This window comes from Melanerpes formicivorus, unplaced genomic scaffold (assembly GCF_026170545.1).
Source record: "Melanerpes formicivorus ecotype bairdi unplaced genomic scaffold, bMelFor1.0.p_v2 SCAF_11, whole genome shotgun sequence".
NCBI lineage: Eukaryota > Metazoa > Chordata > Aves > Piciformes > Picidae > Melanerpes > Melanerpes formicivorus.
This window is the reverse complement of record NW_027142363.1, coordinates 21,767,439-21,781,625: the sequence shown is the minus strand read 5'-3', so window position 1 is coordinate 21,781,625 and position 14,187 is coordinate 21,767,439.

Sequence of the window (14,187 nt, the reverse complement as noted above, 5' to 3'; positions counted from 1 at the left end):
GTTTGACAACAGCTGTCAGTGTGCCCTTGTGGCAAAGAAGGTAACTGGTTCTCTGGACTGCATTAGGTAAAGTGTTGCCAGCAGGTCAAGGTAGATGGCCCTTCTCCCCTGCTAAGCACTAGTGAGACACATCTGGAATGTTCAGACTATCACTGGACTTCTATGTATAAGAGAAACATATGCATACTAGAGGACATCAAGTTTAAGGCCATGCAGATGGTTGAGGAACTGAATCTGTCACATGAAGAGAGTTAGATCTGATCAATCTGGAGAGGGTTGATCTTATCCATGTGTATAAAACCCTGATGGAGGTGGAAAGTAAAGAAGGCAGAGCCAGACACTTCTCAGCAGTGGCCAGTGATAGGATGACATTGAAGCTATAAACCAAAATACAGAAGATACCAGGTAAAGGTAAGAAAGAACTTTCTTAGTGTGAGTGATCAAACATTAGAACAGGTTGCCTAGGGAGATTGTAGAGCCTCTATCCATGAAAATATTTAAAATACAAGTGGAAATGGCCCTAAGCAGTCTGCTTTCACTGAACCTGCTGGACTAGATGCTATCCAGAGGTGCCTTGCTCTCTCAGCCATTCTGGGAATCTGAGATTCTTTAAATTAAATAATTTTTTTACATCTATCTTGGAAAACCTTCAGAAGAGGGTTTCTTCATGTCACTCTAAGATCTCAGATACAGTTCTAGCTAATATATTACATTGACTTACCTGTGTGAACAAGGTAAGAATAAGCAATGCAAGGGAAAAGCTTTGGATGCCTAGCAGAAAAGAAGTCATTTAATAACTAAGGAATACATAATTCTAGTTTGGGATTCATCTGACAGTTTCCTGGTATCTACATCAATGCAGCATGAATCATATCCTAGAATGCCTAATACTTTCCTACTGGCTAAGCAGCACAAGTTGGGGGATCTTTTAATTTATCAGAATAAGTTGAAAGTAGTTTTTATAATGACATATTCTCAATTTTTTTTTCTTATCAGTTTTGTATTTACAGTTTAGATGTAACCTTTCCTCTGCCCTTGTCTCTACAATAACTCTCAAGAGCAAGGCAAGGATGAAATGTTGACTTAACAGAAGATGTAGTCTATATGTTAAAGAGATGCTGAAAGCACTGACAGCTGTGCAGGATCATAGGTATATTTGAATCTCATAGCCATCTTGTTTTAAAAAGCTACTAAAATTCACATTAAGATGGTCTGGAATATGAAGCAAAACCACTTCCAATTTCTTTGTATAGGAGGCAGACTGTAACCCAAAACTAATTACAAGACTTAAATTACTTGTGTTAATCTTCCAATCTTTAGACCCTGAAACTCTGTTCCAGCAAGTAATTATATTAGACCAACTCAGAGAGGTTTTTCTCTCACTAATCTCCAGCCAGAGAAGCCAATAAAAACAGAATAATTAACCATAAACAGTTTTATTTGCCTGATTATATTTAAGCTTCAGATGGACTGGTTTAAATGGCTAGCAACACATGGATACATTTTACTTCTTGACTCAACCTTGAAGGGCAGAACTTCTGACCCCAGAAGACATCATGCTTCCCTTTTTTCTTCTTCTAATTATTTTTCCATTATTTTGCTTTTCTCATTCATAACATTTATTATAACAGTTCTATAATAATAAGAGGAAAGAGAGAGAGACAGTTTTAACACCACAGCATTCCAAGATTCTCCATGAGGGAAAGACAGGGCTGTTTCCCTCTGAGAGGGTTTAGATGTTATGAAGAGATCTTTTGAAATAAGTGTGTCAATGGTGCAGTGGGAGGTGCCTCAGGCTGACAGTGACAAAATAGACATGATAGTAAAAAAGATCACATGCATTCATTATCTGTACACATACAGATCTTCACAGGACCACAGGGTCACAGGATGCTGGGGTTGGAAGGGACCTCTGGAGATCATTGAATCCAATTCCCCTGCCAGAGCAGGACCATAGAATATAGTGCAGGTCACATAGGAACGCATCCAGACAGGGGTTGAAAGTCTTCAGAGAAGGAGACTCCACAACCTGTCTGGGGAGCCTGTTCCAGTGCTCTGTCACCCTTACAGTAAAGAATTTGCCTCCTCATGTTGAGGTGGAGCTTCCTGTGCTGCAGTGTACATCCGTTGCCTCTTGTCCTATCACAGGCACAACTGAGCAGAGCCTGTCCCCTTCTTCCTGACACCCAGCCCTCAGATATTTATAAACATTTATTAAATCCCCTCTCAAGCTTTTCTTCTCCAGACTAAAAAGCCCCAGGTCTCTTCATTGTGTTGTAAAGTAAATTACTCATGTAAAAAAGATTGAATAATTACTTTATTGATTTAAATAACCACCTTTGTCACACCTCTGAATTAGCATTTGTTTTGTGTCCCAAATTTATCAGTTTTAGGTGTGAAATGAGTTTCACACATCTTAAAGTGACCTACACTAGATTCCATGGTCCTGCTCTGGCACAGGGACTGGACTCCATGATCTCCTGAGGGCCCTTCCAAACCCTAACATCCCGTGAGCCTGTGAGCCTGTGAGCCTGTAAAGAGTGAATATGAATAAACCCACACTACTTAAGCATATATTCTTGTCTCAATGTTATATTTCCTGTGTTCATCATCCAGTGCACTGATTCTATTTCTTTTCCTTATGTAAATTCTTTCATTATGTAAATTATTTAAACTATATCTTCTCCATTTTCATACTCTTCCACATTTTGCATCTTCCACAGTAGCACTGGGCATAAAAAGTGTTCTGTTAAATATATTTTTGTGTTGTGTTATATATATTTTTGTGAGTATGACCTCCTGGTAACAAGAAGATGAACTATATAACTGATTTTAAGCTCAACACTGTGCCCTTACCTCCAGCTACATCAAAACTTCAGAAACCTTATAGAATCATAGAATGGTCTGGGTTGGAAGGGACCTCCACAGGTCATCTAATCCACCCCCCTCTGCAGCAACTTTCTAAGTCAGTGTTAATATTTCATACCTTACTTCAGCTCACACTTTTATCCTTACAATGAACCAGAGCTGAGTCTGAACATGCCTGGACTGAGACATTTATACTTTTAACAGGGTCTGTAAAAGAGTTTTATCAGCTTCCTTGACTAGTTTTCCGTTAAAGTCAGTTGCTTCAGCCAAGTTTTGCTTTTAATTTTCCCATCAGTTCAATCAAACAACTCAGAATGAAGTCAGAAGAGCTGGAACCAAAGTTAAAAATAATCCATCATAATTCCACTGTTCTAGTCAAAATTACCAGGTTGTCCCCACTGGTGTATGAACCCAGCTTGTTATGACAAGAGGAGGTGGTATTAAATGTCATTTAAAGTTATGGGAGACACATTTTTAAGTTTGGAAGGGTTATTTTACACTTCAGGGAGGGAGGGCAGGGAATAATGCAAATCATTGTGATTCAAAGTGATTTGCAAAGGTAAAATGCAAATTTTATTCAAGCTCTTTGATATGAATTTTTCCACTTTCTCTTTTTTTTGCTCCAAAGTCTAGGTAGTTTTAGACATTTTAATAAAGGAACACACTGTGGATTACCCATAAAATAATATAAAAGGGGCTGCTTTTCCCTAAGCATTGTTGTCACTAAGGCCCCTGCAATGTGCCCCCCTGCAACGTTTACTTCCTGTGTCCAGAAGTCCAGCCCAGAGGGGTGGACACAGGAAATTATACAGTATTTCCTACCACAATTCTTTGCACCACCATAAGATGCAGTGCGGAGTCTAGCACCTCCTCTTCTCTTCCTCCTCCATCAGCTGGTAACTGGGGGAGATGTCACCTGGCTTTGGGCCTGGCTAGGCCCAAGGCCATGGGAGGATGGGCAGTCTCAGATCTGGCCAGCTGAGACTAGCCTAGTAGTGGGAAGGGAAAGAAGGAGCCCTGGGGGTTTTGGGTGTACCCTCAGGTGGGGATGGGATCTCTCTGGGTCTGTTTTGGGATCTTTCTTTGTCACTGCGCTTTTGGTTTCTGTAAATGTTCACTGCTTTCTATTTAAACTTTCCATCACTTTTGCAATCCGTTTGTCTGAGTGTTTATTGTTGCCAGTGGTGGGGAAGGGGGCTGCCTCAACCCAGCACAATGGTGATTCAAAGTGATTTGCAAAGGTAAAATGCAAATTTTATTCAAGCTCTTTGATATGAATTTTTCCACTTTCTCTTTTTTTTGCTCCAAAGTCTAGGTAGTTTTAGACATTTTAATAAAGGAACACACTGTGGATTACCCATAAAATAATATAAAAGGGGCTGCTTTTTCCTAAGCATTGTTGTCACTAAGACCATTAATTTGCTTCACCATGTAGATCTTTGCAATTGATCAAGAATCAGAAGTATTCAAATACATGTCTTAAGAGAAGAATCAGGGGCTGGTTTTGCCAGGCTGCTCTGTTTGTTTTCTTTCTCCTCATCTTCATGCACCCAAATTTCTGATACTAAACATAAATGGAAGAATAACTCTCATTTCCTACTTTGTTGCTAGGAAGAAGTTATCATTCTTGGGCTCTTCACATTTATTGTCTTCACCAAGTAAGGGAGTTGAAGATTATTGTGAGAAGGATAATGATTGAGATTTATGCTTGCTTTTAGACAGAATGAAAAATAACCATTTTGCATTGCTACAGTAGCAATGAGAAAGAGACTGGTCAGATTCTACAGGAATGGCTCCAAACTGCTAAGCATCTCTTTTCCTATCTCATTCCTTTGTGCTCTGAGATCACAGAATCATAGAATTGTTAGGGTTGGAAGGGACCACGAGGATCATTAGTTCCAGCCCCTCTGCCATGGGCAGAGATACCTCACACTAGATCAGGTTGCTCAGAGCCACATCCAGCCTTGCCTTAAAAACCTTCAGTGATGAGGCTTCTACCACCTCCCTGGGCAACCTGTTCCGGTGTCTCACCACCCTTATGGGGAAGAACTTCTTCATCTAATCTAAATCTAATATCTAATCTAAATCTAATGTCTAATCTAAATCTACCCTCCTCTAGCTTGCATCCACTCCCCCTAGTCCTATCATTACCTGACACCCTGAAAAGTCCCTCACCAGCTTTCTTGTAGCCCCCTTCAGATATTGGAAGGCCACAATAAGGTCTCTGACAATAGGACCTGAGGGAGCTGGGGTTGTTCCGACTGGAGAAGAGGAGGCGCTGGGGAGACCTAATTGCAGCCTTCCAGTATTGGAAGGGGGGCTACATAAAGGATGGGGAGAGACTGTTTAGAAATGCCTGTGGTGATAGGACAAGAGGCAATGGCTTCAAACTAGAGAAGAGCAGATTTTATCAGGAAGTTCTTCACTATGAGGGTAGTGGAGGTCCCTTCCCTGGAGATATTCAAGGTAAGATTTGATGAGGCCTTGGGCAGCCTAATCTGGTTGGTGATGTCCCTGCTGACTGCGGGGATGTTGGACTAGATGACCTTTGGAGGTCACTTCCAGCCTGGACCATTCCATGAAATACAAAGATTACACCTTCCAGTACACCTCCTGGACACTCTACCTCCTGGAGGCCCTCTTAAAGGCCACACATCTTCAGCTTCTGCTAGCATCAAGAACATTGATGGAAGCCAGCGTTGTTGACGAGTGCCGGAAGAGGTGTGGGATTTTTACAGAGAGAGTAACTAGCAATTTCCTGATGCCTGAAAAAAAAAACTATTCAGTATTGTGACCATTTTAGGCTGTGCTTTTAAGAAAGGGACAGTTGCTGGAACACTCTGGCTGAATGTTTTGGTGAAGATAATGAAAACAAGATATTCTAAACAAATTTCATTGGTAGATTGGTAGAATGCAACTTTAAGTTTTAGTTCAGTTTGAGTCTCAGTCAGTTTTGTTCTGTCTTTTTTCAGCCTGTCTGCTTCTGTCTCTCTCTGAGCAACAGCTGCTTGAACTAACAGATAAGAATAATTCTTGCATATGCTTTGAGCTAACAGAATTTCCTCCTTAATAATTACCTTTTCTCTCTCTAACCCTTTTTGGGAAAAAAAAGGAGGTAGGGGGAGAGAGGGGGTACAGGGTGGGGACCCTCCTGGCTGGAGGAGGGAGCTCTGTTCTGTATTACATTCTTTGTTGTATATTTCTGTACATATTGTAAATATTGTATATTGTGTATATATTCACTGCATTTCATCCTGCTTATAAATATAGCTCTAATCTCATTTCTGCTTCTCCGACTGAGTTAGCCGTGGTTTCTTTGTGTGGGGGGGAGAACTGAACTTTCTCTCACCACCACAAATATTCACAGCCATGCCTGACTTTTCTTTAAGCAAGCATTTGGATGAGAGAAAGGATTCTTGTCTTCAAATTAACATCAGTGTCTAGCCCAATCAGTTTCCATGGTGTATGTGTAATCTGCAAGAGACAACTGGTGTATTTATTGATTAATTTAAGCAGTCTTTGAAGAGTTTAAAGTAGTTTATTGAAATGGGAAAGCACTTAAGTTTTGTTCTCTCTGAATATCTGTTGTGTAACGGCCATTCCTACATTTCCAAGTCAAGCTCATGAACAGAACTATACTTCACATTCCTTCTATACTCTCCTTCTTACTAATGATTTGGTCAATTAACACTTCCAAGTATTACATCTCTTACAGTCAGAAAAGTGTGAAATTACCTTATAGTAATGACAAGGATGATGAACTCTTCCAGAGTCATTACTACAGCTCTAAATCTGGAGTCAAAGTTAAATATAGCACATACTATGAGCTAAAAGCCAAAGAAATGAGAAAACATTCGAGTTATTTCCTCCAAATTATTTAATAGCCACTGATACAAAAGAAGATTTAGGTCAGAACCACAATGCGGCATTTGAATTGTACTTCATCTTTCCTCATAGTTCTGAAACAGTTAAAGAAATTGAGCTTTTCCCATTAGCATTTTATTCAGTTCTACTTTTTCTGCATCATGCTGGTTGGGAAGGGGTGAGAGAGAAGGCAGGTATGCAGACGTGAAATAATTGTCATAGTCTGAGTGCTGCTTATGCCTTAAACTGCTGCTGCATAGAGGAATGGATTATTAAAATGCCTGCTCTGGGTATGTGTGGATGTACTCTGTTAGCAAAGCTGCTTCAGGAAAGAGCAGAAAGGCAACACTGTCTTTTCATGAGTAACTTTCCACTAAGGACTAAAATAATGCTGTTGTTTGTCTGCAAAGCAGGTACTTACAAGCTACATGTCTGATTTCTCCATTCTGGAAAATGAGCATGTGAAAAGAACTTCACTTTTATGAGGGCTCATAGAATCATAGAATGATAGAATGGTTTGAGGTGGAAAGGATTTTGAAAGGTTTTCTAGTCCAAACCCCCTGCAGTAACTAGGGACACCTTCAATTATATCAGTTTGCTCAGAGCCTTACCTAACCTCTCCTTGACTGTTTCCAGGGATGGGGCATCTATCATCTCTCTGGAAAACTTGTTCCTATGTTTCACTATCTCCATCATAAAAAAAAAAAAATCTGCTTTATGTCTAGTCAGAATCTCCCCTCTTTTAGTATAAACCATTATCCCTTGTTCTGAATTCATGGAGTTTCATAGTTTCATTCAGGGTTGGAAGGGACCACAAGGATCATCTAGTTCCAACCCCCCTGCCATGGGCAGGGACACCCCACACTAGATCAGGCTGGACAGAGCCTCATCCAGCCTGCTCTTAAACACCCACAGGGACGGGGCCTCGACCACCTCCCTGGACAACACATTCCAGGGTTTCACCACTCTGATGGTGAAGAACCTCCTCCTCACATCTAACCTCCAGCTTCATTCCATTCCCCCTAGTCCTATCACTACCTGAGAGCCTGAGAAGTCCTTCCCCAGCCTTTCTGTAGGCCCCCTTCAGATACTGGAAGGCCACAATTAGGTCACCTCGGAGCCTTCTCTTCTGCAGACTGAACAGCCCCAACTCCTTCAGTCTGTCCTCATAGGAGAGGTGCTCCAGCCCTCTGCTCATCCTCGTGGCCCTTCTCTGGACACGTTCCAGCACCTCCACATCCCTCTTGTAATAGGGGCTCCAGAACTGGACACAGTACTCCAGGTGGAGTCTCACCAGGGCTGAGTAGAGGGGGAGAATCACCTCCCTCGACCTGCTAGCCACACTTCTCCTGATGCAGCCCAGGATCTGATTGGCTTTGCGGGCTGCAAGTGCACACTGAGAGCTCATGTTGAGCTTTTTGTCCACCAGCACCCCCAAGTCTCTCTCTTCAGGGCTGCTTTCCAGCCAGTCACTGCCCAGCCTGTATTTGTGCCTGGGATTGCCTCGACCCAGATGCAGGACCCTGCACTTGCTCTTATTGAACTTCATGAGGTTGGCTTGTGCCCACCTCTCCAGCCTGTCAAGGTCCCTCTGGATGGCCTCCCTTCCCTCCAGCGTGTCTGCTGCACCACACAGCTTGGTGTCATCAGCAAACTTGCTGAGGGTGCACTCAATGCCACTGTCCATGTCCCCCACAAAGATGTTGAATAAGACAGGTCCCAGGACTGATCCCTGAGGGACTCCGCTTGTCACTGGCCTCCACTGGGACATGGAGCCATTGACAGCCACTCTTTGGGTGCGGCCATCAAGCCAGTTCCTTATCCATCTAGTGGTCCACCCATCAAACCCATGTGTCACCAGTTTGGAGACCAGGATATGGTGTGGGACAGTGTCGAAGGCTTTGCTCAGGTCCAGGTAAATGACATCAGTTGCTTGCCCCTCATCTATTAATTTTGTCACCTGCTCATAGAAGGCCACCAGGTTGGTCAGGCAGGATTTGCCCTTGGCAAAGCCATGCTGACTGTTCCCAATCACCTCTTCACTATTCTTTTGAGCGAGTAGTGATTCCAGGAGGATCTGCTCCATGATCTTTCCAGGCACAGAGGTGAGACTGACTGGCCTGTAGTTCCCTGGTTCCTCCTTCTTGCCCTTTTTGAAGACGGGGGCAATGTTTCCCCTTTTCCAGTCTGTGGGGACTTCACCAGATTGCCATGACTTTTGAAATATATATAGAAATATATATAGATAAGAGAAACACTAAGACTAAGGCTGCTTCTGCTTTGTGGACAATCAAGCTGAGGGAACCTTAGTAGGATCCCCCATGAATTTGAATTGTATGTTCTGGCTTCTTCATTAGAGAGAAGGGAGCATTTGTACAGAACATGTAGCTAAAAATCCTGTGATCTGTTCCTTGAGAACAGAAAGTAAATACTAAGCATTAAAACAGTATTAGAGATACCCATGTATTTCATCTCAGAAAACAATATTTGGCAAAAATAGATTATTTATCCTATTCTCACTGAGTGTGTATGTATCTAAAGCACACATAATGCATATGCAAAATACAGAATTACTCTGGAAGCTGGATTCTTGTGGATTCCTGCAATAAAATCAATACCATGCTTTTGTTCACTTTCCTTTTACTGAAGAGCTTTATTAGAATTAGCACACATAGAATCTGTGAATTTAAAACCAGTGCTGCGTGTGAATTCCTAATTTGTGAATTCCTAATTAGTAAAAATGTGACTGTACATTGCAGAAGTATGATGGAAATGTCATCTGACCAAAAGAGATCATAGATATGGAGACAGACTGAGAGAGTTGGAGCTATTCAGTCTGGAGAGAAGGTGGCTCTGAGGATACCTTATTTTGGCTTTCCAGTATCTGAAGGGGGCCTACAGGAAAGCTGGGAAGGGACTTTTGAGGGTGTCAGGTAGTGATAGGACTAGGGGGCATGGAGCAAAACTAGAAGTGGGTAGATTCAGATTGGATGTTAGGAAGAAATTCTTCACCATCAGGGTGGTAAGACACTGGAACAGGTTGCCCAGGGAGGTGGGAGAAGCCTCACCCCTGGAGATGTTTAAGGCCAGGCTAGATGTGGCTCTGAGCAACCTGATCTAGTGTGAGGTGTCCCTGCCCTTGGCAGGGCAGTAGGAACTAGATGATCCTTGAGGTCCCTTCCAACCCTGACAAGTCTATGAATCTGTGATTCTATATATGTAGTATGTGTCTACACCCACTTGAGACCAACCAATGTGGTACAAAATGAACAGGTAATGGTGATACAGGGCAATGGGAAAACACCAAGGTATATGCACAGTTTATTTTTCTGAGCAGCACAAGGACTTCAGATACAGTAGAGAGGATCTGGATGTGTTTCTGTGACTTTTCCTCTGTTGTAAATGCAAGATTTATCTGAGGGCACAAGTAAGCCAGGATGTTGGTAGGCTTGTGCATGTCCTTGTGCTGATCCATTCACCACATTAAGGGTACACCAGCAATGACCACCCTTGCCATTGTATGTCCTGACACATCCCCTCTCACCTGGAGATCGACAGCACAGAAACAGCTATGCCTGCTCCACAGCACATAACCAAATCAATTAAATGTTGTTCATTTACAATAGAATAGAATTTAGGAATAAGTCTTTTACCATAAGGGTGGAAGAACATGGAAAGGGGCTGCCCATGGAGGTGGTTGAGATCCTTGGAGATATTCAAGGTGAAGCTTGAAGCCCTATGAGGAGAGGCTGAGGGAGATGGAGTTGCTTAGCCTGGAGAAGAGCAGGCACAGAGGAGACCTTATTGCTGTCTACAACTACCTGAAGGGAGGTTGTAGACATGTGGGGGCTGGTCTCTTCTGCCAGGCAACCAGCAACAGAACAAGAGGACAGTCTCAAGCTGCACCAGAAGAGGCTTAGGCTGGATGTTAGGAAGAAATTCTTCACAGAAAGATTGATTTGCCATTGGAATGTGCTCCCCAGGGAGGTGGTGGAGTCACTATCACTGGAAGTGTTTAAAAAGAGACTGGATGAGGCACCTGGTACCATGGTTTAGTAGATTAGATAGTGTTGGGAGATGGGTTGGACATGATGATCTCAAAGGTCTTTTCCAACCTGGTCTATTCTATTCTATTCTATTCTATTCTATTCTATTCTATTCTATTCTCTGGGCAATCTAATCTGGTTGAGATTGTCCCTGCTTACTGCAGAAGGGGCTGGACTGGGTGACTTTTGGAGGTCCCTTCCACCCCAGACCATTCTATGATTCTATGATTTACACTTTGTGATTTATCTCATCTGGCTTAGGACAGGCAAAGTGAGGAAGACTACATAGATAATAGTAATCTTTGGCTTTTTGAAGAGAACAGTAAGCATGTGGTTTAGAGGCTAGTTTGTGGGATCTTTACTAAAGATTTTTATTTGCTTACATTAATTCCCCCAGAAAAGACAGGGTATGTTTCTGCAGGGTTCTGACCTGGTTTTAGGCTTTGTAGCATTAATTGAAACCAAAACAAATCCCTATTAACCTTTTTGCTCTGCACAGTACTTTTCCACAGAAATCCCCAAGTTTTGCCTATTTATTTTGCTTCTGTTGTGATTTGTTTTATTGTCCAATTGGCCAATTTATAGTAAATCGCCTAGCTAAAATAATCAGGGGGTAAATGGATGCCAGAAATCAACTCATGCAGTTGTGCTAAATGAGAGACAAGATTTTCTTTACCCATTTAATTAAACACATAACACCTGTAAGACACACCTACCATTCAAAATTAAATTACACGTATGCAGTACCAGGATTCATTCCAGGACTAGCATCAGGCCTTAAAGAATTTCAATCAAAATGCAGAAAATTACAGTGCTGGTGTAAAATAGGGCTGTGTGCAGATCTTCTGTGATTTCTTTCCTTGTAGATAAGGGAAACAGCTCATTTTCTGCCCAGGGAGGTGGTGGAGTTATCATCACTGGAAGCGTTTAAAATAAGGCTGGATGAGGCACTTAGTGCCATGGTGTAGCTGATTAGATGGTATTGGGTGATAGGTTGGACTTGATGATATCAAAGGTCTTTCCCAACCTGGTTAATTCTGTATCCTGTATTAATTCTTTCAAAATGGAATTCTAAAAGTGATTTTTGAAGCTAAAACAGCAAGAAAATGCAACCTTGTAGTCCTCTGAAGCTGTTCTGTTAACAGGAAAAGAGATTAAGAAAAACCATACAAAAGACAAAAAAAACTAAAACTGTAATTCACCAAGATTAATTTCCTGTTCCATTTCTCAAGCTCTCCACAAGGTGAGGGGACCTCATTTTCCTTCTCTGCATGTCCTGTGCTTAGAGCATGCAAAAAAAATATACAAGCAGGAAGAATATCTATCATGCAAAAGGATTTGGTATGCAAAACTTCTACTTCCACTCCTTAACAGTTTCTCTGAGCATACTTCCCTGGAGTCAAAAATATGTTTTTAATGGCAATTTTATGATGTTCTTGGTGCTGCCATAATGAACTAAGAAAACTAACTTATTAGCTGGAGTTGGAGGAGGAATTTTATGATCACTTTGTATTACAATTCTGAGCAGCTGCTAGAAGCATTTTTTAAACATTAGGGGCATAAGATACACTTAGTTATAAACACACTAGAAAAGAATATTCTATTTGCTTACAAACTAGGACAACAAGAAACCTTTTTCACTGTTGCTCCCCAGAGCAGCTGAATTTCAACAGCTGACCAAACATTAGAATATATATCTTTATTCTAGAATATATATATATATATATATATATATATGTATGTATATGTGTGTATATATATATATATTCTATGCTATACTGGAACAGGTTGCCCGGGGAGGTGGTAGAAGCTTCATCCCTGGAAGTTTTTAAGGCCAGGCTGGATGTGGCTCTGGGCAACCTGAACTAGTGTGAGGTGTCCCTATCCATGGCAGGGGGATTGGAATTGGATGATCCTTGAGGTCCTTTCCAATCCTAACAGTTCCATTATTTGTATATCTATGTCGAGGGTTGGAAGGGTAAGGCCAAAAAGCCTCCTCCCTCCCCCTGTAAAGTAAAGGGAAAGAAAATTGAAGGGAAAGGAAAAAAACCTCACAGCTGAATTAGCAGCTTGTAATGGGTGCAAAGTAATGGGTGCTGTATATTTACAAAGCAACATAGGATATGCAGGGGAATATACAAGATTTACAATATTTACAATATATACAAAAATATACAATAAAGTACCACAGAAATGAGAGTTCCCCCCTCTGCTGAGGGGGTTCCCCACCTCTGCTCCCCTTTCTCTCCCCCTTTCCCCAGAGAGGGTTAGAAAAGAGAGAAAAGAGGAAAAAGTTAGAAGCAGTTATGTGTTAATTGGAATGCAGTTAATACAGGCCTTGCAGTTTATCAGTTTCAAGGTCAAGCCTTGGCCGAAAGCCCAGAAACAGCGAGCTGCTGCCACCGAAGGAGCGGAAGACAAAACTGACTAGAAAAGTGCAGGAATGCCCAGGACACCTTGCTGCACTCCCAGTTCAGAAGGTGCTTCCTCCCAATCTACCAATAAAATTAGTTTAGATCCATCTTTCATTTACAAACATCCGACTACAATATTCCCTTTCTTAAGGGGACAGCCTCAAACGGTCACAATCTAGTAAATATATATATATATGATTTATCAAATATATATTTATCAAATATATATATGTTTACTAGATAATCATTAGAATATTTATCTTTATTCTAGTATATTACAGATAGATCAATAGATAGATACATAGAGATATAACTTAGATATAGACATAGGTAGATAGGTAGATAGGTAGATAGATAGATAGATAGATAGATAGATAGATAGGTAGAATTTATTTACTCATTCTAAAGTAATAGTGTCCTAGGTAGTAGCTAATGGCATTTAGGTACAAGATGTAGCCACTCTGTCTCGTATGCATAACTCTTTAAATTTATACTACTCTTAAAATTACATTACTCATAAATTGACCCAGTAAATTTACTCTTTGGTTCACTGGGTGGAAAAAGCATTATGAAATAGTTGGACTGTGTTTTCAAAGATCTGATATTTATCACACCAGAGATCTGACCTCACACAACTTACAAAGTGTTCTCCATCAGGTTTGCCCTCACTTTTCTTTGCATAAGTTCATTCAATGAAATTGGGTAGAACTTAAAAAGCTACCGGGATGTGAAAGAATTATAGAGCATATGAAAATATTGTTGTGGATTATTATAAAGAAATGTACATTTTTAACAGCAACAAACCAAACAATAACAAAAAAAAAAAAAAAAAAAAAAAAAAAGGCACCTTGCAATGTTTTTTAAATGCTTGGCCAATGCCAAAAATACCAAGTAGCGTGTTCAGGTAAGGGGACTTTCTTTTAAGGTCCTGTGGCAACACAAGTCTGTTCCACGAAGGAGCTTTCATTTTAGAAAGAAAGGCAATGCACTAATAG